At 39.4% G+C, this 25094-nt stretch overlaps 1 protein-coding gene across 4 annotated transcripts in view; it reads left to right on the top strand.

Moving 5' to 3' along the window:
- Stat92E (Signal transducer and transcription activator Stat92E) overlaps positions 1–25094 on the top strand; it is a 224920-nt gene that overhangs the window by 47213 nt on the left and 152613 nt on the right. For all 4 annotated transcript variants that reach the window (XM_065220317.1, XM_065220316.1, XM_065220314.1 and 1 more), the window contains exon 2: positions 15733–15785. The gene's annotated coding sequence lies outside the window, so the exon portion shown is untranslated. The remainder of the gene's footprint in view (positions 1–15732; positions 15786–25094) is intronic.

The raw sequence follows: 25094 nt of genomic DNA, 5'->3' as shown, positions 1-25094 counted from the left end.
AATCCAAGGGCGCTGTCAGAAAGCGGATTGTTATTAGTCACTGCGGTTGGTGTGAAGAAGAAGATACCCCCGAAATAGTTCAGTGCGACGAATGCGATACGTGGTTCCATTTTGAGTGTGCAGATGTGACTGGAGGAATTGCAAATAGGGAATGGATTTGTGCGGAATGCGAAAGATCCTGTTGACCCAAAGCCAACAATGGACAGAACGTGAATCGGAAGGGAATACTAAAAGTTCTGGAATTCAACACATCAAAATCAATGGTGACTAACCGACAAGCTGAAGCGAGCACTAGAGCAACCAAACCCAAGAACTCTGATCTAATGAGTGTAGCAGAGGTGAGGGTATCCAAGAGTCTAAGCGTAGTTGGACCCCAAGTGTCCAGACTATCACTGCGACAGAACCTGGAGTTAGAGATACGCAAACTGGAAGAAGCCAAACTTCTCAAGTTGCAGCAGATAATCAGACAAACGCAGATAGAACGTGATTTTCTGGATTCCAAGTATGAACTGCTAAAAGACAGTGCCAGTCAAGCAGAGGAGCAAAGTGATGATGGAATCATATTCTCATCAAAGATCCAGCGGTGGATTGAGGATGCAGAACCACCGAGACCACGAAGACAGCCAATAGAGGAAAGGTATGAGAAACTGGTTGAAGTTCAGAGTTGGTTGGAAATGCTAACATGAAGCTTTAGTGTGATGATTTATTAGCTAGAGAATGATCTTTAGAAGAGGGTAGGTGGATAGTTCCGTTAGAGCACGGCAGTATGAAAATTGAATAGAAGTTGAAAATGAGCGAAGGGCCATTAATGCGACAGTTTTTTTTTTTAAGATAGACGCACATCTTTTGCCTAACCCGTACGATGTACGCGGAGACTTCAAGTACAAAAAAATCTGGGAACATCTAGAACATAGGGGAAATGGCTCTAATGTTGGCCTATGGATCTAAAATTGGGCCCATCGCTAAAAATCTGCTATTTATCAATTGTATCTAGATGAACGCGTCACTGGGACGGTACTTATGAATATTTTTGGTTGCTATTGAAAATTTAGTCGAATGCTGAATTTATGTATGGGCCCAAATTAGGGACACTTAGGCCGACATTACATACATTTCCCCTATGTAAAAAATCTGGAAATGTACGTGATCTGTCTGAGTATCTGGCAAGACGACTGAAAATCTGGAAAATCCAGATTAATCTGGAATACTGGCAACGCTGCTTGTAGGCCATAATTTATTGAATATTGCGCCCTCTGTCTACAAATCATGAAAACCATAAAAAAAAAAACAAATACAGTCAATGATTTTCAACACAAAATCCCATTTTTTGAATACCATTATATTTTTTCTAAAAAGTATTTTATAATTACCTTACATTTGATATTTTGATCTTTAAAATTGACCCAGTGGTTCAAAATATATAATTTTTTTATTTTTGAAAAAAAAACTCAATTTTTGACCACCCTAACATGGAAAAGGGTGTCTAATATTTTGCAATAAGAAACAAAACTAACAATTTTTACGAAATTCTGAGAACCACCATATCGTTTTACTATGGAATGGCTGTATTATTAAATAACCGCGAAAAAACCGGGCATTATTGACAAATTGAATTTGAATGGACACCCTGATTGTGAGATGAGTTTGTCCTAAATACTGATAGGAGTTCGTTCTGGTTTTTGAGCAAAATTGTTTCTGAACTCCGACAGAAATTCATCCTGTATTGCAAGAGAAGTTCATTATGGATTCTTCCTAATTCATCCCAAATAATACGAGAAACTCATCTTGAATTCTACAGCAGTTTTTCTTGAAATCCAGGAGGAGTTCATTATGGATTCATAGAGGTATTCATCTTCAATTCCGAGAGAAATTCGTCTTAAATTCTAGGAGGAAGTCTAACCTGAATACTGTGAGAGGTTCATCCTAAATTTGAAGAGAAATTATTTCTGAATGCCGAGGGAAGTTCTTCCTGGATTTCGGGTGGAATTTATCCTGAGTTCCAAAAGGATTTCATTATTCCGAGAAGAATTCATCCTACATATTATGGCATCGTCTTGAATTTCAAGTGAATTCATCTTGAAATCCAAGAGGAAAATATTGTTAATTCCAAGGGAAGCTAATTCTGAATTCCAAGAGACATTCATCCTGAACTCCGTGAGGAAATCATTTTGAATTTTAAATCATCCTCCATTTTGAAGGAGTTCGGTCTAAATTTTGAGAAACATAATTTTTGAATTCCGATACAAATTTGTCCTAGTTGTCCTGTTCTTCACCCATGAGTTCATTATTTATTTAAAAAAAAATTCATTCTGAGCGTCATGCGAAATTCATCTTGAATTCCGAGAGGAACGCAACCTCAATTCTGGTATGAATTCATTTTGCATTCTGGTAGGAATTCATTCTGTTAAGTCCGAGAAATTCATCTTTAATTCCGAGAGGAATTCATCCCGAATAAACATTATTGAAGCAAACTCATTTCTAACTCATTAAAACACCACCTAGAATTCAAAACGCAATTTCATTCCGGGTGAACTTCTGTCATAACCTTGCGATAAATTCCTCTCATAACTGTATATCAATGTTTAAAAAAATCGCCCTGAGCAGTGAAATTAAAGTGATTGACATATTTCCCATCGCAATGAATAGACATTCTGTGTTACATAAATTTCTCCAGCCGAAAGAGAGTGCAAGCAATGGTATTTAATTAACGATCCTCTACATTCCAAAAGTGTGCCACCAAACAATAGTCCTGTTCTTCACCGTTGGTCATAAATGTGCGCACAACATATATACTCGCGCGAATTTCAACGACCGGGCGTCCGGTCAGGATGAGGACATCAAACCTACACCACCAGGAGCAGCTAAAGGAAGCACTTCATTTTATTTCCTTTCTTTCTCCGGTTTTCGTTTATGGAATACGGTATGCTATTTTTGAGGCCATCGATTGGGGTTTTCATTTCACGGTTTGGAGTTGATTTGTCGGTGGATTTTTCAATGTTACGTTAACCAGGGTGGCAAGCCAACCTGGAAAACCGGGAAAAAGTCGGGAATTTGAATAATCAACCAGGAAAATAATATGGTTTCAATGATTTGAATCATTTCTGAATTTATCGTAAGTGATGATGGCACATATTTCAAAACTAAAAACAGTCAAAACTAATCACTTTGGTCGAATTGAAACACAATTGAAAAATTCGCTGCTGGTTGAACAAAGTTTACCTCAAGTAAGGGTTCGAATCAGTTGAATTCTTTGAGCGCAGAATCGAGCAAAAATTGACAAGTCAGTATGCCGTGCCTAATTTCTGAGTAGCTTTCAATTTTAATTACAAGTAGCTTGATAGAGCAAATCAATCCTTGCTTTAAACATAGTTGTGTTGGTACTGATATGGAGATATGTTTTAGTAGATGACATTAACGCGAATTGGTAGAATTTTTGTCAAAAACGGCTCACTCACGGATTTTAGATCTAATCGTTCAGTCGGTGAGAACATTTTTCATATTCTTTCAGTTTCTCGCCTGTTTCGCTTTACTGCTGTGAGTTTCGAGTCTACCTGCAATGATCTGCTTGGTAGAATCCACACTCGTTCAGTTATCTTTTAGTATCCAAGCATGCATAACTGCTGCTCGCACGAGTCAATGAATTTGCCTATAATAGAATTAACAGTTATTCACTCAAATTTAATAATTGATACAGAAATCAATTTAAATACATTCATACAGAAGTATCAAAATTCAACGGTGCTCAATAAATTGCAGTACCTTGAAAATACTAGCATTGATTTAAAATCTTATGGAAACTTTTGAGCCAGTGCTGGCAAAATCATCAATAAAATGACATTGAAATCACTGCGATTTCATTGTATGGCAGTATCGCCAACCTGGGGTAGAGCGCTTCCATTGCAAGAATGGACGCAACACGTGGTCATCACTATCACACACATCACGAAATGGTTGCTTTCCAAAGTCGACGACGCATCGACCGAAAGAACTGCTGATGAAGAACAATGAGGAGGACCACACAATGGTTACTGCCGAGTAAGCAGACGATCGCGTGACACACATCGAGAGTGGCCTGCTTCTGTCGACAGTCGAGTGAACACTAGAATTAGGAATTAATCGCTCTAAATCAAGCGAATCCCGTTCTGATGGAGGAGGCTTCTTTGATAGCGGAAGATAAAGTGTATATTGTGTTGTATCTTTTGACTATAGTTTTACGATGTTTTGTATAGTAAACAATAATCCTCGGCTCTGTAATTTTAATGCGATTGAGCCTTATAAAATAAAACAATAAGCACAAAAATCCTAATTCCAAGCGGAATTAATCCATACATTTGAGCATGATGTATTTCCATACCTGAATTCCAACTGGAATCCATATCACTGATTTTTTGTTTGTTTAATAATTTATTTGATAAGGCTCAACCGGATTAACTTTACAGAGCCGAGGATTCTTGTTCACTATACAATACATCTTAAAACTATAGTCAAAAAGTACAACACAATAAACATTTTATCTCCTGCTATCCAATAAGTCTCCTCCACCAGAACGGGAGCCGCTTCCAGTGGTTTCATTGTATGGCAGATTCGCCAACGGGGAGCAGAGCGCTTCCATTGCAGCAATGGACGCAAAACGTGGTCAGCACTCACACATTCATCACGAAACGGTTGCTTTCCAAAGTCGACGACGCATCGACTCAAAGAACTGCTAATGAAGAACAATGAGGATGACCCACACAATGGTTGCTGCCGAGTAAACATACGATCGCGTGACACACATCGAGAGTGGTCTGTTTCTGTCGACAGCCGAGTGAACACTGCATATCACTGATGTTTTCTGGAAATAAAAGGATCATAAGCAATTCGTAAAATTCATAGTTGCTAATCCGTGATTGACCAGATCCAGTGTATTTCCAAGATTAACATCGGCGCTGGCCAGGTTATTACGGTTATCATGACAGGGAATCATTGTTAGTATGACAGACATTGCTACTAGAGACTGAGAACACCCTTGCATATCCACATCTATCATGGGAAGGGAATTTATGTTAGTAGAAAAGATAGTATAGCAGGATTCACCATGGTAAATGATTTGACCGTTTGTTTACATTACGATCCTTACAATCTTGTGCTCAGTAAGCAAAAACGTTCGCCACTAGGCCACTGAGCTCCTTACATCAGAGGACCATTAGGCCGACATTTTAACATTATCTGAGATCTAGCCTTATCGCAGATATTCAGTAGAATATCCTCTGTTCTTCTGGTCAGCTTTTCCTACCCAAATCAAAGAGCCGTTACAATGCCAGAGCTTTTGTTGAAAGCTTACAAGCATTCGTAAATGAAACCCACTGTGATGCTCATATAATGCCACTCAAGATTCTGTTTGCTCCCGCACACTGAAAAATGCTGATTAAAGGCTTGTAAACGTTAGCACTTCTTATTGAGGCCCCGTTCGATTTTGGCAACAAGTCCGAAAATTTAGTGTTGCCAAAATCGAATGGCTGTATTTTGAAATATACACATAGACACGGCATAGACGGTATTAATAATTATTCTTTTATTAAAAATTGTAACCACAAGGAGCAACAATACATTATTTTCAAACACCGTTCGATTTTGGCACTGTGCCAAAATCAAACCCCGTGCAAAAATCGAACGGATACTGTACCATAATTACTAAACATGAAGCTCCAGCTGAAGCATCGAGCTTGTCTGTTTCGATTGGACCAAAACTCCCCAAAATTTCCAAATTGACATTTTCCATGCAAATCGATCTTAATCATACTTGAAACCTATTACAAGACGCCTTTCCCCTCTCCCTCAAAAGCCACCTACTCAACCGTATAATGTGATGTAATTCCATTGTGCTTCGCAGTACCCGAATTTCCGCCCATGTCCTTTTGAAAAAAAAAAAAATTCCCGCAAAGACCATTGTTATGCAAAAAAATAAATACAGCGTCCAACCGGCCGGTCCCACCGAGATAATGGGGCAACAAAAAACCGGGTGGATTACATTTTCCTCAACCTCAACCATCATCATCGCAGAGAATGACATCGGCGGACCCCGCCTTTCCGGCGATTGCCCTTTTTTGTTTTCGTTTTTCCACCATCTATCTATTCACGGGAAATTGGTGTAATAATCTGTTTTCGGGTCCACACCCAACCATCCGACCGGTGTCGCCTTGTTCCGCTTCGTTCCAGATGGTTTTTTCGTCTCTCTCTCTTTCGAGACGACACACGATCCCGGCTCGCTGAGGGTTTCCGATGAAACTGAAAACTTTTTAGCATTATTACGTTTCTTGGGTAATTTATTCATAGCAGATTTTCCCGATTTTAAGGACAGAGGACAAAACCGAGAGGACGGAGGGGGGTGGATGTGAACCCCCATGTCTTGTTTGCACAATATGGAAATTGGCCACCTGTTGAGCGTTGGCGCCATGCCGGTGTGTTCCTTGAATTGGGGGCACCTAACAACCTGGCGATTTCGGAGAAGAGACACGGACACAGAAGTGCAGGGCAAACATCCGAGTACAACAAAAAAAAAAGAAAAAAGGAAGATCAACAGTTTATTTAGAAATTTCTCGTTGATTGTTTTACCGGGAAAGCCGGCGGGTGCGCTCGACGGGAAGAGATTAAAATCGAAACCGTGGGTGTGGTGGGCTTTTGGAGGGTGGAAATAATGGTGCTAATTTCATAATTGTGTTTGCACTTTTGGCAGTTCTTGGAGAAGTTGTTTGCTGAATTTGGCCTGGGATCGATGGGATTGTGATTGGTTCTGCTATTTGGGATGAATGGGAGGTCAATGGAGCGTGTAATTTGAGTTCGGTGAGTCTTTAAATCACTAGCTGGTGGTTGAAAATTTAACCGGACTCTTTCAGAGTAAATTTCGACGTATGACTATGAGGTACCATTCCATCAAAGCAGTGTCACGAAATCATGTAAGGTTTTAAACGCTTATAACTTGGCCATTTGTGGATGGATTTACATTTTTGATGTACCATTTGAATCAGATTTCATGTAAGATTTGTTTGATATTAAAGTTATAATTGTTTATGAATAGTATACTATTGTAAAATTATTAAATTTGTTTGTCTGCCTTGACTACCGAGGTTCGACGATAGTGGTTCCCTAACACGGACGTCAAGTTCATATACCAAAAACACTAACACTATCATAAATTCAACCAGTGAAGAATTCGGAAATGTAGCATGTTATAGTAAATGGGTGTAGCCTCTTACATTAATCCCTGCGTATAAATACAATTCACTTGAAATATCATTCTTTCTTGGATTGTCGATGTGGCAGCAACTTGAAAGAAGATGCTTCTTCCAAGAGGCTTTTTTTTTCTTTATTATAGAGATTTTTAGCCATATGGCTAGTTCATCTCTTAAAATCTTCTCATCTTCTCATCTTCGTCTAGCTACTTCAGATGCTTCTTTAGCTACTTCTGGATGGAAGCATCTTCTAGAATATTCTGTCTGGATTCATCTTTCTCGTAGCATATTCTAGAAGTTTTTCTCTGGCAGCTTCTTTTAAAAAATTGTTTCTAGAAGCTTCTAACCTCGTACTCGAGGTTCTTTCTAGAAGCTTCTAACATCGTTCTGGTTCTGGCTTCTTTTAGAAACTCTTTTCTTGAAGATTTTTCTAGAAACTTCCTTTAAAAGCTGCTTCTAGAAGCATCTTCTATCTAGCTACAGCATACTAAAACTGAATGTGGATAAATAATACATACTCGAAACGAAATCATTGAAAAATATGTAGTCCAGCATCAAAACCACTGTTGTGTTGCTACCCTTAACCCTTTTTAATAGCTCTTTGGACAAGATTCGTGAAAAATATCAAAGGAATCAAATGTTGACGTTAAAATTCCGAGCATTTTTAGAGGAGTTTAAATAGAATTTCAAGTGAATTTTTTAAAGAATTTAGAGGAGAACTCCCAAGATAATTATGGGAAAATTTTTAAGACAACTCTGACAGGAATTCTTACGAGAATTCAAGCGATTTTTAAATAAAATTACGAAGCGAGCTGTAGTTAATTCTTTGAAAAAACTTTAAAATTAAAAGGGAATCTAAGGACGATTCTATTGTAGTGGATTTCTGGACTGTTATAAAAAGATTGTCAGGGGATTCCCAGAGAGAATATCTTATTTATTTTAGAAGAATTCTGAAAATGCTCTGTAAATTCTTTAGAACCATCCAATAAAATCCTTTACTAAGTTTCGAGCGATTTTTCATGTATTATTTTAAACATATAAAATGTATGAAGGCTTCGAACGCAGATCCAAATTGTCTATCTTAGTAATAACCCATTTAAGCGATTTCTTCGGCTCAATCGTATTCAGTTTTATGCTTTATTTAAATGTAAATCTCAAAACCAAGAAAATCTTCAAAATCCTGGGAATTATGAATTATTAACCGGATGCACAAATTCGGTCACTCGCAAAGCTAAACCAGGAAATTGTGCTCAGACTTCTAAACCGGACTCCGGTAAATCCTGAAGTGATTCTCGGAGTTTGTCCTAAATAATATTTCTAAAATTCAAAACTAGAATTAATCACATAGGGTGGAGCACTACTTCGGCCTAATCGCCCATTTTGGGCCTATCGAGCAGAAAACATAAAATAAATCCATTGTTTCAGAGTTAACAAGTCAATTATGTGTTTGGTACGATACTTTAGTTCAAAAGCTACCGAACAGTGTCACTGAGAGCACGTGATATGAATGTTTACGCCCATTTTTCTCAATAACAAAAGAAGCGCTCCGACCGAATCACTCTTCATCCGATAGGCCGAAGTGAATTCAATGGCGTTTCAATGCATTAGGCCTAAATTAGAATCCGTAGTCCGAGTTTGGGGTCAAGAAGCAGTGTTAGATTTTAAACAACATCTCAACAATTTGTTTCTCTTTATCAAATCTTACGGTACGTACGGAAAGGTAAATAAACTTAGAAGTCATCTGCACTGAAAACATTCCATTTCGTGAAAAAAAAAATCAACTCGAAAAATAGAGGCAAACGGTGGGTTATGCTTAGCAGGCCCAATATTAGATCTAAGCCCTATTAGAGCAGTTTTGGCACGTCCTTCTACCTTCTAGTGAATCAGTGATCATCCCTTTTGCCAGTGGTGGCGAGGGGAAATACCCCTCATCAACGGATGAGTTTGGTAAAGGGGATACTCGACCCGATTCGTACCTTCCTCAAAATTGTCATTTGCTCGTTTTACCTTTGTTACTAGCGAATGGATTTTCACACGTCTTGCCGTCTGCGCTCGATAGCCATTCACACAAGCTATCTCACCTGTATAAGTCATTCCCAATCGATTGAACTCGGCTCGATATGGCTCGACAGTTGGATTACGACATGGTAGAATCAAATTGAATATGAAAAATCGACCCAGCAAGATGAAATTTGCTGATGTCTGTATGTGTGTCTGTGGACGTGTTTCATCTAGGCAAGCTTTTTTAGAGATGGCTCATCCAATCATTGCCATTGATCGCTATTGAATTTTTTCTCGATTTGACTTCCGGTTTCGGAGATATATAGGGCAGAATGATTTTAGTTAACGATTTTTTTTAAATCAACGGTACATCCAATCAACATAAAATTTGCAGCAGTTCCATATCTACCTGTAGAAAAAATTTCATACCGATCTGACGTATGGTGTTGGAGATTTACAGGATAGAATGATTTTAGTTAACGATTTATTTTTTTACAAATCAACGGTACATCCAATCAACATAGAATTTGCAGCAGTGGAAAGACCTCATGCATATCTACCTGTAGAAAAAAATTCATACCGATCTGATGTTTGGTGTTGGAGATTCCGCCTTATTACCTTTGTTACTAGCGTAACATAGGTATTAGAATCGATTTTCACGCGTCTTGCCGTCTGCGACCGATAGCCATCCGGCAACAAGCTATCTCACCTATATAAAACATTCCCAATCGATTCCCAATTTCATCTAGGCAAGATTTTTTCGAGGTGGCTTATTCGATCAATATGGTTGATACGTGCATGCCGTTTTTTTTTTTAGGGTATTCCCCCCGCCACCACTAACCCCTCATCATCCCTCTCCAACGGGGGAGTTTTGTAAAAAGAGATGATCTAACCGATTTGTACCTTCATTCATAAAAGTTATCCTTGCTCGCTTTCTACTATATATATAAACAATTTCACACTGCCGTACTCTAACGGAACTATCAACTCTATACTTTCATCTCCTCATATATCGTATAAAAATTACACTCTAGTCTGTTGTTTGAAATTAGCATCTTCAACTATGTAAATCGTTGACTTCACGCAGAGGTAATATAAAACAAATAGTTAAAGATAATAATTCTATTTTAAATATCATTAAATTTAAATTACACGCTTCATTAACCGGACTATCTTCTTATCCGGTTAATGAAATGTATAATTTGATTTTTTTATGTTTATTCTATTAACTTGGAACTACTGCATGATGACCGAATCTTTAATCGGAATATCAGAATCTCAGGATTGAACTAATAGAATTCAGGCCACTCAAAAACGTAATCTGGACGTCTAGATTGTATAACTCGAATTTTAAATCTCAAATCTGACTCTCGGAATCGTACATCGTACTCTTAAAATCTGAAACCGTACTCTATAACAAGTTGGACTGATTCCCTGAGAATTTTTTCAAACAAGACTCTCTGCATCTTTAAATGGTATCGTCTTAGAATCTTGAATTGTAAACCGGACTCACAGAATTCTAAACCGGACAATGTTTCTATATCTGAAAACCGAGCTCCCATACTCCTGAATAGTATACCGGATTACCGGATACTTAATGGGAACCTTTGGATGCTAGATGAAACGGACTCTCAAAATTGTTTACTATTATATAGAATTGTAAAATTCTAAATCGGACTGTAAAAACCCCTTGGTACGATTTACGTCATTACCAGGTAAGATTGTCTATAGTAACGGGTGTTCAATAAAAAATGAGAATTTTTCAGTCATATAGCTAGTAAAAAAGAAATTTTTCAACGAATCTAGTATTTTTTATTAAAAACATAATGTTTATTCTTCAAAAAAACGTCAATGAAATTGGAGAAGGGGCCCTGGTCAGCCGTACGGCGCAACTTAGTCGCGATGCTCTCACAAGAGCGCTGGACGGCACTGAAATCATTCTCATTTTTTATTCAACACCCGTTAAATACATTTTTAATCGGAAAAGGTTCGGTAAATGAAGTATGGCCCTTATTACCGATGTCACACAACTTATCACTCACGGTGAAGTGATTTCCATTTGATTTACACGGAAATCATTTCACCGTGAGTGACAACTGGTCACTTCGCTTCGTTTTCACCGTAAAGTGACAACCGTAATTTGGTTTTATGACGGTTCTGTAGACCACGATTCCGACTTGTAGATTGCTATAAAACCTCTATAAAACTTGCAATGTTACTCGGGATGTGACCTTCTCCGATTCGCATGCAACTTAATTGTTTGCTATGGGCACTGATTCCCGTTTTTACTAAAATTCGACCATTATGGATGTTGTTAAATTTTCAAAATGGCGTCTTAGACATTTAAAAAATAAATTGTAGCATAGAAATGGCACTTCTGATCAAAATGCAGGGCTGGTAGCAGGTCACTTTTTAGTGACTTGGTCACTATTTTGAAGCCAGTCACTAAAATGTCACTTTTTACACCAAAAAGTCACTATTTACCTAAAAATAGTCACTAAAGTCACTTTTTCACTACTAAAATAGAGTGACATTTAAAAATATCAATAAACTGTTTGAATTGAGTACTTGGCACTAAGAAAGTCTACAGTAGTTTTAAGAAAATATTCATATCTGTTAACAAAATGAAAATTTCAACCCGGGTGACCACTGAACCGCAAAACTTTAGAACACCAGGAAAACTATTTATTGGGAAATGCCTTCAATTTCGCTAAAAAATCGGGGAAAATATACCTCCTTTTCCAGAAGATAAATTGTAAACCTTAGAAATTTTCCAAATGTATTTGTCTGTGACAGATTTTCAAAAGTCTTTCAAGGATGTTTAGAACTTTAAAAAGTCCAATGTAAATTTTATGAGCATTTTAAGGGATTCTAGGGATGACACCAAGATATATCAGTGAAAAAACCAAAGTACAGACTATGAAAGTCTCATGTAAAATTTAGTGCTCTGAGGACCGATTTCTTCATCTCCGTTTAAATCTTAAGCCAGGTTTACCAATAAAGTTAAACTTAGCTTAACACATATGAGCGTCGCTTTTGATTTTTGTTTAAACTATTAGAGACGCAAAATTCAGCTCCGAAACAATTCCAATATAATTGAGAGTGCATTTTAACGAGAGTTCTGAGAAAAATTCTATGATGATTGGATGAGGATTCTAGATCAAATTTTAATAAGATTTCAAAAATAGTTAATTTTGCTTATTGGAGTTTTGATGAAAATTCCATGAAAATCCCGTGCACTCCGAAAATGGTCTCTGCGGATAGTTCTAAAAAAATTCTAGGGTGATTTCTGAAGATAATTCCAAGAGAATTCTAAAGAGTTCAAAATAAATTCCGAGAAGATTTCCAATGATATCGAATTTTGAGGGTTCAATCTAAAAGGAATTCTGTGAAGAGTTTCATAGTTATTCTGTGATAGATTTTTGTTTTGAGAATTCTGAGGAAATACTATGGGAATTCTAAGGAAAATACGAATTGAATTTCCAATTGAATGCAGGGGAGAAGTCCTAGATTATTTTAAGCAGAAATTTATGAAATTTCTGATGTTAATTGCTTGGAATTTCTAAGAAGAATTCAAATAAATTTAAAGTGGATTTATGGAAGGAGCTTTCAGGTAGTTCCTAGAAGAATCAATAAAAATGGAAAATAATCTACTCTAACTAATCATGTGTTATTACTTCATGCGTAAATTTAACGATTGACATAGTCGGAGATGCGTAACGTCAAATATCAGACTTGAAGTGCAGATTTTATACGATAGATCTTCTTTCCTTTATTTAACGTCGATCTCTGTTCCGCAATCTAGTGCCAATCACCGACGGACATCGATTGCCATCCATTGACGGCAATCGAATGTGCAGGAAGGCAGCTTCCACACCTGCGTAGGATATCGCACCCATTCAACACACATACCCATGGGCCGGGACCAACGGCTTTACTTCTTTATGCCTCAGAAAAATCCCACCGACCTCGGCTGGAATTGAACCCAGACCCATCGGGGTGTTAGAAAGCAGTCACGCTTACCACTACACCACCGGCGCCGGCTTTTATACGATAGATGAGGAGATTAAGTTATAGAGTTGATAGCTCCGCTATAGTACGCCAGTGTGAAAATTGTATATACACAGTAGAAAGCGAGCAAGGACAATTTTGAGGAAGGTACCAATAGGGTAGTTTATGTCAGATGGCGACTTTAGAGTGAAACAATCGATAGAACTCTTTCCGCACATCGGAGTTGCATGAGAAAATCGGCGATCATCCCTTTTGCCAGTGGTGGCAAGGGGAAACACTCCTCGCCATCCCTCATTAACGGATGAGCTTGGTAAAGGAGATGCTCTACTCGACTCGTACCTTGCTCACAATTGCCCTTTGTTCGCTTTCTACTTTCTATATACAAATTTCACACTGCCTTACTATAACGGAACTATCAACTCTTTACTTTCATCTCTTCATCTATCGTATAAAATATCCACTTTAATTCTGATATTTGATGTTAAGCATTTCCAAATACGAAATTTCCAAGAATTATGTTGATTTTTTGCAAAGAATTTCAAGAAGGCAATATTATTTTTGTAAATGCTTATTTGCCTCTAAGTTTAAAAGAAAGGGAATTATTCTAAAAAAGTTCTTGAGATCATTCTGAAGAAATTCTGTGAAAAGTTCTTAGCATTTTTTTTAAAGTTATTTACCTAGAATCTAGATATATCAAAATTTTAAATATTTCGAACGCAGAATCAAATTTAAGCTAATAAAATAAATGGGAATTACTAATTGCTAGTCATCATGTATAACATAAGCAAAAGTAAATTATTCAAATCACTTCAAATACTTTTCTCTTGTGAAAAAAAATTCCGTTCAGAGATTCGATTAAATTAGAGGAATTTATGGAAATTGATTTTAAGTTCCATGACATAAAAAGTTTATTTCAATATCAAACCGTATTTGAACTTCTAAGTAACCATATAAATGGTTACTTATTAAGTATTTACAGGTCACTAATTGATCACTATTTTCGTAATTTTAGTCACTAAAGTCACTACTATTATATCGCATAAGCACTACCAGCCCTGAAATGATGTCGGAGACAAAGTTGAAGAGAAAAATAATATTTTTCTGAGAAAAATATGCAAAAAGAACGGTTTTTTTTTTGTAATTTCATGTAAATATATAAAAAAAAAATAGATAAATACCTAAATATCTTAAAACGTCCTTGTCCGAATTTTGATTCTTTTAAACATCTAACATAGCCTGAATCTCTGAAATCTGATCTGATGAATCTGATGAGTCTAATTAAATTCTTACCCATTTAAACGTAAATTGAATTAAGGTCTCATCACAAGGTGCTCTCAGTGTGGCCAATATGACCTTAGCCACTTAATATTATCACGTGATTTGAAAGTTTATCTAATTTGATGCGTCGCATTGTGAGTTAAAGCTCATGTCAGTTTTCCACAGGTCATTCGGCTCAAGTCCGGGTACAGCCAATGCAGTCCAGAGCACTTAGCTGACCGCCCATGATCTTTTGAATCCTCATGTGATTCCATAGGGTTTGATTCATGTCAGATGATGTCTAATTTCCCGGGGACACCTGGATCATGTTCGAATGTGGGCAATATGGTTTCGGAAAAAGAATATGACCGGATTACCTTTTTAGAATTTATTTTTTCTCGGGCTTAATCTGCATTATTATCGCACTTTAAAATACATGTTGCCTAAATCGAACCCTTTTCGCGCCAAAACCGGACTGTAACCATGTTGGACCGTCCTACAATCGGACCCATACTGTATTAGAATTCAGAAGATGCCATTCAGAATCAGAATCTTAAAAGCACTCTTAAAATCTTTAACCGGGCTGTTTTTTTTTTCTTTATCCGCTTCGTCCTTTATCATCTCCTTCTCGGTATAGTCCACTAACCGCACTGTTGAAATGGATGGATTATCTAAAGAAGTCCTGGATAATATTTCCAAATTAGACAGTAAACTAGACTCCTTCTATCTTAGAACGACTACACAATCTCGAATCGTAAACCGGACTAACAGGATTCTTGACCGGATAATATTTCAAAAATTCAAAACCGGACTGCCTGAAATTTAAAACTGGCCTCTCCTAATCCTGAATAGTAAACCGGGCTCTCAAAATTGTAATTGAATTTTCATCTAGAATAGTCGGAACTCGGATTGTTTTCAACCGGACTCTGAAAAATCTTTGATTTGATTATTTCTATTAAAATTGTCTGAATCAATCCTTAACAGAATTTCCCACGTTTAATATTTAATTGCATAATATCTGCCACACAAGAATTTACAAATCCATTCCTGAACTGGACTCCAGCCGAACTTTCAGTATACCTGTGAACCAAGCGCTCTAAAATGGCATTATTGAATTCCAAAACGCGTTTGATCTGCCATTGCCGAATCCTTTCTCCCCAACTGTAAATATGTACCATTTTCTCTTTCAATTCAAGCAAGCAATCATTTCTCTTAAATAACTTAATCATCTCCTTTTTTTATTCATTTCCAGATCCAAGCTGCTACCGTTTGAAACGTACCTGCTAGGAGCTGCTAGATTACAAGGTAACACCTGAACGTCCTTTGCCGGAGCAAAAAGGGGGTTATAAATTTCACATACCCACACAGTAAACAGGAACTTATTTAAAGGCAAATGTTCTCCCCGATTCCACTTCTTGTGGTGCTGCAAAACTTCCTCCACCGGAATAGAAGAACCATCATTCTCATTCCCTTTAACAACTCCGGACTGCCGGACTGGATCGATCGGAATCAATCCCTGCTACTGTGGGCGGCAGTGCCTCCCTCTACTGGGTTTGGGAAGTTGAAAGAAAGGGGGAGGGGGCACAGGAAATGAGCATGTCAATCAAAGAGCTGGGAAAAAGTTACTTTTCGATTCGCGTTCACAGTAGGCGGAATGCGCGCTTTTCCGTCGGACTCCCCGACAGGTCTGGGGAACGACCCGAGTAGAATGTTGATTCTCAGCTTAGCATACCTATACTACATTTTACAATTTTTCAGTGAGTGATTCTAACGATGAGTTCTGCGAGGAAAAAAAAACATATGGATTTTCAATACATCATAATCTAACATCAAGCTGATGTGACTTTCTATTCGGGTTGTCCAGTCAGGGTCTACCGCGTTGTGCCCGAAAGCAAAGAAGTTCAATACATCAATTAGATTGGGAAGAAAAGATGGCCAGAGTTTTCCTGCTGAGTTTGGGCTTTAGATTGGTGCAAAAATCAAGGTCGCGGAAATTTCTTTTTGTTAACAGGAAGAACTTCCGACGCTCGATCATAGATGTCGCCTCTACTTTGAAACTTCCCGGATCGGTCTTAAATCTAAGTTAACGCCCTTAGAGTGTTTCTTTCCACTCAACGGTGGTGTTACAACGCAAACGAACGTACACATTTGGACTAAGTTCGTTCGTCCAACGTTGCTCAGTGTTCTATCTGGCGCTAAAGGAACAACAACACACTCTCTCACACATACAGACAAACATCTCCTCCATCGAGATAGACCAGTCCGTAGCCCATGCAAGATTTTTCCTTGTCATATTCGATTTTTATCGGGGGCAGTTAGCTTTTCCGGGAAAAGTGGAACACACTTCGAGACAGAGGAGGGCTGCATGTTTGATCAACAAACTTACTGTTGCCCGTACCGCTTTTCGGATGGATGCTGCCGGAGCATTGATTTAAAGGTGGATGATGTGTGTGTTGCTCTTTTGCGAAAGTGACTTTCCTAATTGGTTTCGGGCTAATGGCTAACGAACTTGTGTTATTTTTGTGCATGCGGTGGCAATCGAACGAACTTTGACTCTTGGCCAAACAAGTCCGTAGAAAGTTCACCTACAGCTTGCTCCGAAAGGAAAATTTCGAAGTTGTTGTTCGGTTGCTACCTTGGATACTGATCGAAATTTCTTCCGACGAGAAATGAGGAGTGGTAAACATCCAGTCGCTTTGATCCAAACACATTCGGTTTGGGCACGTTCGGCGAAGCTTTCTCGACAAAGGGCGACATATTTTTGCCCAAACACAAAGATTACATCGGAGACAAGATACGACGAACAAGGACCGACAACCGGAAGGTAGAGAGCAACAGGCATCATATTTCCAAAATTTGCCTCCTTCAGGCGCTTTAACATCATCATCATCGTCGTCGTCGACATCAAATGATGCCGCTGTTATATGCTGCTGATAGGCTACCGGTGGTGGTGGTGTTGGAAAACCATCCCATTCGCTAAATAACAATACGTGGCTTGTTTTAGGGGAAATCCATTGTTGTGGGTGCTTCCAATCGTATGGGAAGTTGGAATTAGGTTGAAAATTTTAAAGTGAAATCTTAACTCGACTCAAAAAACATATGCCTATCGGAGTCTTAGTTTTCTCAAACGAACTGACGAAATCGTTAACCGAACTATCAAAGTACTACACCAGATTGGCATCTTCCTAAACCAGATGTATTCAACCGGACTCTAAATCTTAAGCTAGAATTTTTAACTGAGCATTTTTTAACTTATTCTAAACTTAACGGCACTTAACCGGACTCTCAGAAAATCTAGTCGAATGCTTGATTGTCTTAAACTATGAAGCAGTTTTATGCGTGACTCTAAGTGTCCTTTGTGTGACAATCAGAATTCTCAACTGGGCTCTTAAATTTCTAGGCAAAGCTGCTTGCCACAAAAATCATGGAGGCTTGGAAATCCCGCAGAATTCTTATATGGACTTTTTTTTTATTTTGAACCGGACTCTGAAAATCCTGAACCTCTGGTTGAAATGAAATACATATTGTTTTGATAAGTTTCGGATCTTATTTCTTTTAATTCAAAGTTTGAATTCCTGAATCTTTAACCGTTTTTAAAATCCCTAATCGTAATCTAGACTAGTAGTTCTATCCAGATCCTAATCCAATTCTGAACCGGTAAAACTTTCAAAATTGTAAACCGGACTACGACAAATCTTAGGTAAGACTCTCTTATTTACAGGCAAGATTGCCTGAATACATCTTTTGTAGGATGGAGGCAAGGTAAATTCAACTTGTAGTTTATTAGAATTTAGAACTACTAAATTAATCTTCCAAGGTAATCTCAGCATCCCAATCCACACTGATTTTGTTCAAGAGACAACACACATAGTCTTGGTCTTAATTGGATCTCTGAATTTTTAACGGGGCTTTCATCAATCATAAAACCATTTACCGGACTCTTTGAATTGGAAATTGATTTTTTGATCAATTACTGGATAATACAGTGGTGACCCGATTTTGTCAGCCCCCGATTTTGTCTACCCCCGATTTTGTCCACCTCCGATTTTGTCAGCCTATATGATTCAATTTTATTTGGTTGAGGTGGACTGTTTTGTACAGTCGTATTCGTATTTTATTGATTGTCGAGCTCAATAATGACATTTTTCGAGAATTAAATGTGCAGTGGTGGCAAGATCAAAGCAGGGGGGAGGGGGGTTGAGGGGCTTGTTGAAAATTATGTACGTTATGTATGTTTTTTTTTTTATAGTAAGGAAAGCTTCAAAAGCCCGGCCAGTCATTGTGTTGCGTGTTTGTTCTCCTTCTGGCACAGTGTGGAACTTTTAACCACTAAAACCTTACTCGCCTCTAGCCACTATCCCCCCGGAACTCCCATAGAGTAGTTCGTCGGGGAGGGCCTGTGCTCACGCACATCTCTTTACCTCAGCTAGCTGGCGTTTCTAATTCGCTGATCATCTCTCCATTTTCGCTGCAGCTCCGACAAAATTTGTGTCACTGCCCTGTTGACGACGCTACACGTCCTGTCATCCCGGCACATTTCACTGACGACATTTCTCGCGCTAAGGGCCGGCATCTCCACTCGCACTGCCTCAAATCTTGAGCAGTCGAAAACCACGTGCTCCGGCGTTTCGTCCACGTTGCCACACTCCGGACAGAAAGGTGACGTTGTGTGTCCAAAGCGATGCAGGTACTTTCTGAAGCAGCCATGACCAGACAGGAACTGCGTCAAATGGAAGTTGACTTCTCCATGCTTCCTGTTCACCCAGGTCGAAAGAATCGGTATTAGCCTGTGTGTCCATCTACCGTTCTCCGCTGCGTCCCACTCCTGTTGCCACTTAGCCATCGACACCGTTCTCACCAATGTCCGTACTCCTCTGGTATCTCTTCGCATATAGCATTCGGTGTCCTCCGCCAAGGTGATGCCGATGGGTATCATACCGGCGATAACGCATACTGCTTCCATCGAAATTGTTCTGTACGCACTCACGACTCGCATGGCCATGAGGCGGAACGTACTGTTCAATTTTCTTTGGTTCTTCTTCGTTTTCAGCACTGCATCCCAGGCTGGACCTCCATACCTCAGTATCGATGACGATACACTAGCCAGAAGACGCCTCTTGCTGCTGCTTGGCCCAGAGTTGTTCGGTATGATTCTAGCTATCGCATTGATGGCCTTCGCCGCCTTCTTACATGCGTAGTCGACGTGGCTATTGAAGCTTAGTCGGTCATCGAGTATCACTCCAAGATACTTCAGCACGTGCTTTGATGCTATGGCGTTCTCCCCGACGGTAATTTCTGCTCGCTGAACAGCTTTACAGTTACTGACCAATAGCACTTCCGTTTTGTGGTGGGCTATCTGCAGCTTCCCTCCTTGCATCCAGTTGGAAACCGTGTCGATCGCCTCGGTTGCCAGCATTTCCACCTCTTCCAACGTCTCGCCTACTACCGCCAACACGACGTCGTCCGCAGATCCTACGATCTCGACTCCTTTGGGCAGCTTCAGCGTTAGCACGCCGTTGTACATTGCGTTTCAGAGCGTTGGGCCAAGGATGGAGCCTTGTGGCACATCCGCCGTGATCCGGATTGATTTCTCTCCCATGTCCGTCTCGTAGACTAGAACCCGGTTCTGGAAGTAACTCCTTATAATGCTACACAGGGAATCAGGAACCCTCATTCCATGCAGTGCTTCGGCGATGGCCTCCCAGCTGGCGCTGTTGAATGCGTTCTTCACGTCGATCGTTATTACGGCGCAATATCGATCCCCTCTCCGCTTCTGTTTAGACGGTTTCTCGGCACTCTCGACCACTGTCCGAATTGCCGTTGATCTCCCTTTCCGGAATCCGAACTGCCTCACCGACAATCCATGCTCACTATCCGTGCATTTCGTTAGTCTGTTGAGGATGATCTTCTCCAATAGCTTTCCGACTGTATCCAGCAAGCATATAGGCCTATACGATGTTGGATCCTCCGGCGGTTTTCCGGGTTTCGGCAACAGCACTAGCTTCTGTATCTTCCATCGGTCCGGGAAGTGACCTTCATCCAGACACTTCTGCAGCACTATCCTGAACATGTCCGGGATCGCCTGGATCGCCGCCTTCAACGCCACGTTGGGGATTCCATCCGGACCGGGAGCTTTCTTCGTCTTCAGCCCTTTCGCCACTGCTACGAGTTCCTCGTTGGAGACTTGTCTACCTTCGGTGTTGTCTGCCTCTGCCTCGCCGTACGGTGTAGGTGGCCAGGTCATTTGGTCGTGCTTCGGGAAAAGTCCCTCCACGATGACTTTCATCTTGTCTGGGCACATTTCAACGGGCGTCGTTGGACCTCTAATCTTCGCCATCGCGACTCGGTATGCATCAGCGTCTCGGCACAGCTCCTTGAAGCAGTTTGACTTGCTCAGCTTTATCTCCTGTTTTAGAGCGGCCTCGAAACACCACCCTTCGCTCTGCTCTGTATGCATCAGTTCTTGTCCGCTGAACGCGCCTTCTGGTTCGGAGACAACTAGCGCTGAGGGTGCTAAGTGCCTCGTTCCACCAGTAAGCACCAGTACCTTGTCTTCCGTTGTGATCTCATCCAGATCCTTGCACTCGACCACTGACTCCTGCGATAAAGCTCTTACGTTCACGTCCTCGCCAAGAGATTTTTCGACGAGTTCCTTGAAGGCTGAACTCCTCACCGACGGGTCCTTTTTCAGCTCGAAGAGCATCTCGCCTTTCTGGGTGCGCCTGGTTTTCACCACGTTCTCGCCTAGTTGCTTCAACTTCGGATCCTCTCTCACTTTCCGGAGGAGTGCTGCGTATGTCGTTTTGTCTTTCGCCTCGATAACCAGAGCGTCGCCCTTACTTCTCTCCCTACGATGCCTGCGGTTTTCCTTCTTCTTGGCTTCCTTCTTCCTCTCTTCCGTCTTCTTCTTCTTATCTTCCTCTTCATTCTTCTTTTCCTTCTCCTCCTTCTTCTTCTGTTCCTTCTTCCTTTGTTCCTCTTCCTTCAGTTTTTTTTCCTCTTCTCCTTCTGGTTTTCGACTTTACGGCAATCACTGTCTTCTCCATCTTCTTGCTCATTGTCCCCGTATACGTCATCCTTGTGTTTTTGGGGTCCTCTTCGTCTCCTGGCGTTTCCCTATCTCTTTTCTCCGGACGTGGATTCGTTGGTCCCTTCGGCGTCTCCTGCGCTTCAGCCAGCTTTCATTCTCCTTGGCCTCAAGCAGAGCCTTTTCGGCCGCTTCTGCTCTTCTTCTCCATTCTTGCAGTTCCCGATCTGCCACAGCAATGCCGGATTTGATGACCGTCGCTAGTAGCTTGACCTCCTTGTGTATGTTGTTCTTATCCTTCACGAACACATAGAGTTCATCGATTTTCCTCCTAACCTCCGTCATTTTGGTTCCCCCAAGCTGCAATTCTTGCTGTTTGCCACTGCTGGATTTCGGTGTGAATATTTGGCATGGCACCGCACCTAGCTGCTCTCCTTGGGATCCATGCTGTTCCACTTGGGGTATGCTACTACTGGAACTCGCTGTGGTCACCTGGTTCGACGTTGGTGATCTCTGCAACTCTCCACTTCTTGCGAACACGTTCGCTCCTCCGTTTTCACTATCTGGCGTCTTGCCGTCGTCCTTCATATTTTTTTGGGTTTTTTTTCATTTTCGTCTTTTTTGTTTTTTCTCCGATTTTCTCCATGGCTTAAATAATATGACCACCATCCGAAAGGACTTGGTCACCTGACCAACTTTCAAGACAGTAACTTTCTATATGGTCAGGATCACGAAATATTCTATGTTGGACCTATGATCCATATATTATAGCACCCGTCATAAGTAACATAAAAGTGAAGCGCCTCTAGCGGCGTAGTTCCCAATTAAACCTGATTCCAATGACACAGGCTTGTTGGTCTATCCCAGTACAACAACTTTGTCCAAGACAGTATAGCTCTATATATTGAAACAAATGAGATAATCCACCACAGCCCCTATTAGTGAAAATCCCATAAGCTGTGGGTATCCTTATTCGCGGCTCCTTATTCATGCCCCTGTTACCCCGGCAATAAGGATTCCTGCCTGTATGCATTGCGTGGCCATTCAATTCTTACCTAAGTCCATTTAGACCCCCCCCCCTCCTCCACACCATCAATGTAAGAATGTCTTTCCTTATATGACACTTACGAAAAGTTTGAAATTCTAGCTTCCCCCGCCCCCCTAAATGGGCTCGTATATATTGAATGATTCCTAAAACATAAATCTTGCATTATCAAACAGCATTTAAAGATATTATGTTAAAAAAATTAAGCGAAAAAAAATGTCCCGATTTTGTCAGTGTCCCGTTTTTGTCAGCCCTAAATTCATCAGGGGACTGACAAAATCGGGACATTACTGTAACACACTTTTCATAAAATGTGCCTGCGACACACAATATACAAATTCATGCAGTGATGCTGACATAGAAAGCTCTCTAGTGGACGTACTTCAAAGATCACTAAACAGCAGTTGCATTTCAAATGACGATTTTTTTTTTTTAAATTTTTGGATCGACCTTCTACGATTATGTTGAAACTTTGCACAGTTCTTTGTTATTGTCCAACATTCCATTTTACATATTTGGTTCCCTTGTTTTGTACTCGACTAACACTTGAAAAGGGTTTATGCAAAAATGATACGCATCAATAGAAAAACATATATCTTGCGAACGATTTGTTTGATTGAGATGGTGTCTTCGAAGAAGTTGCGGACAAGTATTGTGCCTTTCAAGAAAAAATACACACTGTAAAAACTTTTTTTTTTACAAACATATAAAATTTATCAAAAAAAATAAAATTACTCAAATTGGATATTTTTTAAATTATGCAAACCGTCTCTTACTCATAATTTATTACATCTTATCTCATGCGTATAATTAAAAAACTGTGAACAGCAAAGTTTAAGGAAATTTATTGAGCTTTTTGTTAAAAATACTTTCAAGATTGAACACTCACGAATAACATCTCAAAAGAGCTCAAATTACTCAAATTATGCGATAAGTGAATTTTAACCTACGAGTATCTCGAAAATAACAACTTTGGGCAATTTAAGCATTATGAGCTATTTTGTTGTAAATTGGATGTGTTTTAATATTAACACTATTTTAAAGATATTCGATAACTGTAGGTGGTATTTTGGAAAATACTTATTTTTCAATAAATCATAACTTTTTTGTTTATGATTTGCCCAGCAAATGCACAGTGTCAGTAGGTATTACTTTATCTACAAAATAATTTTAAAAAAATATGCAATTTGAGTAATTTGAATTTTTTTTTTTTGATAATTTTGATTTGTTTGGTAAAAAAAATTATAATTTTTTACAGTGTATTTTTATTTTGAAGGCGCAATACTTGTCCGCAACTTCTTCAAAGACACCATCTCGATCATCTTTGCGTAAGCCTTTTTCAAGTGTTAGTCGTGTGCAAAACTAGGGAACCAAATATGTACAATGGCATGTTGGGCAATAACAAACAACTGTGCAAAGTTTCATCATAATCGTAAAAGGTCGATCCGAAACGATTTGCGAATCTGTGTGGAACTGCTCTAAACCAGTGCTGGTAAATGTCATAGAGCTGAACGGTAAACATAAGTGTCAGTTCTGTCTCGACCCCTTCAGATTTTCAATAAAACATTGCTCACGTGTTCGCTGCTATCAATTATTGCCTTTTTCATAATTTTTCATTTTTTTTTCTCTCAAGAGTATCTTTTGAAAGTGGCGTATTCAAAAAAATTATTATCTTTCTTCTAAAATTAATAACATGAAAACTATTGATCTGATCAAAATGGCATCTTAGAAGAAGTTTTAGGTAATTAAATGTTCTTTAACAAAACACCTGACAGTCACCATAGCTGAGAATGAATTGTTTGTTATTTAATATATAATCATGGAAAACACATTGTTTGTTGCTGGACGTCGCGACTAACGTTTGAAAATGGTCTAAATTGTTGAAAATTCATAATTATTTAGTTGAAGATGCTAATTTCAAATGACAGACAAAAATATAGATGAGGAGATGCAAGTATAGAGTTGATAGTTCCGTTAGAGTACGACAGTGTGAAAATTGCATATAGAGAGTAGAAGCGAGCAAGGACAGCTTTAGGAAGGTACTAATCGGTTTGATCATCTCATTTTACCAAACTCCCTCGTTGGAGAGGAATGGTGAGGGGTATTCTCCCCGCCACCACTATTTTTGCCAGTGGTGGCGGGGGGAATACACCTTACTATCCCTCTCCAACGGGGAGTTTAACAATCGGTGATAATTTTAATTAGCATAGCAACAGTTGCACATTCATTCAATTTTCAATAGTGACATTTCGAAATTCTTAAATTTAACAGATGCGTAGACATATTTCTGATCGATTGGTGATAAAATTATTGAAATTGGTCCAGGGGCAGCTGAGTTATTAACGTTCAAAATCTGTCATAATTTTGTTACATGTTCCATTTTTGTTTTTCACAAGGTGTACCCCCATATAGAAATCACAGACGTAGTCTAACGTGAAAAAGTCTCGTTACCACCTCTGGGCAAAAGCTCGTGTAACAGTGTCAAAATCCTGGAAAAAGAAAATATAGTGTTCATAATCTGTTTGATTCCTTTTTTTTGTTT

Source organism: Ochlerotatus camptorhynchus, unplaced genomic scaffold, assembly GCF_037179485.1.
Source record: "Ochlerotatus camptorhynchus isolate MF236.1 unplaced genomic scaffold, CSIRO-AGI_Acam_v1.1 ptg000124l, whole genome shotgun sequence".
Classification (NCBI taxonomy): domain Eukaryota; kingdom Metazoa; phylum Arthropoda; class Insecta; order Diptera; family Culicidae; genus Ochlerotatus; species Ochlerotatus camptorhynchus.
The sequence above is the reverse complement of the archived record's forward strand: the minus strand, read 5'-3'. Positions and strand labels throughout refer to the sequence as shown.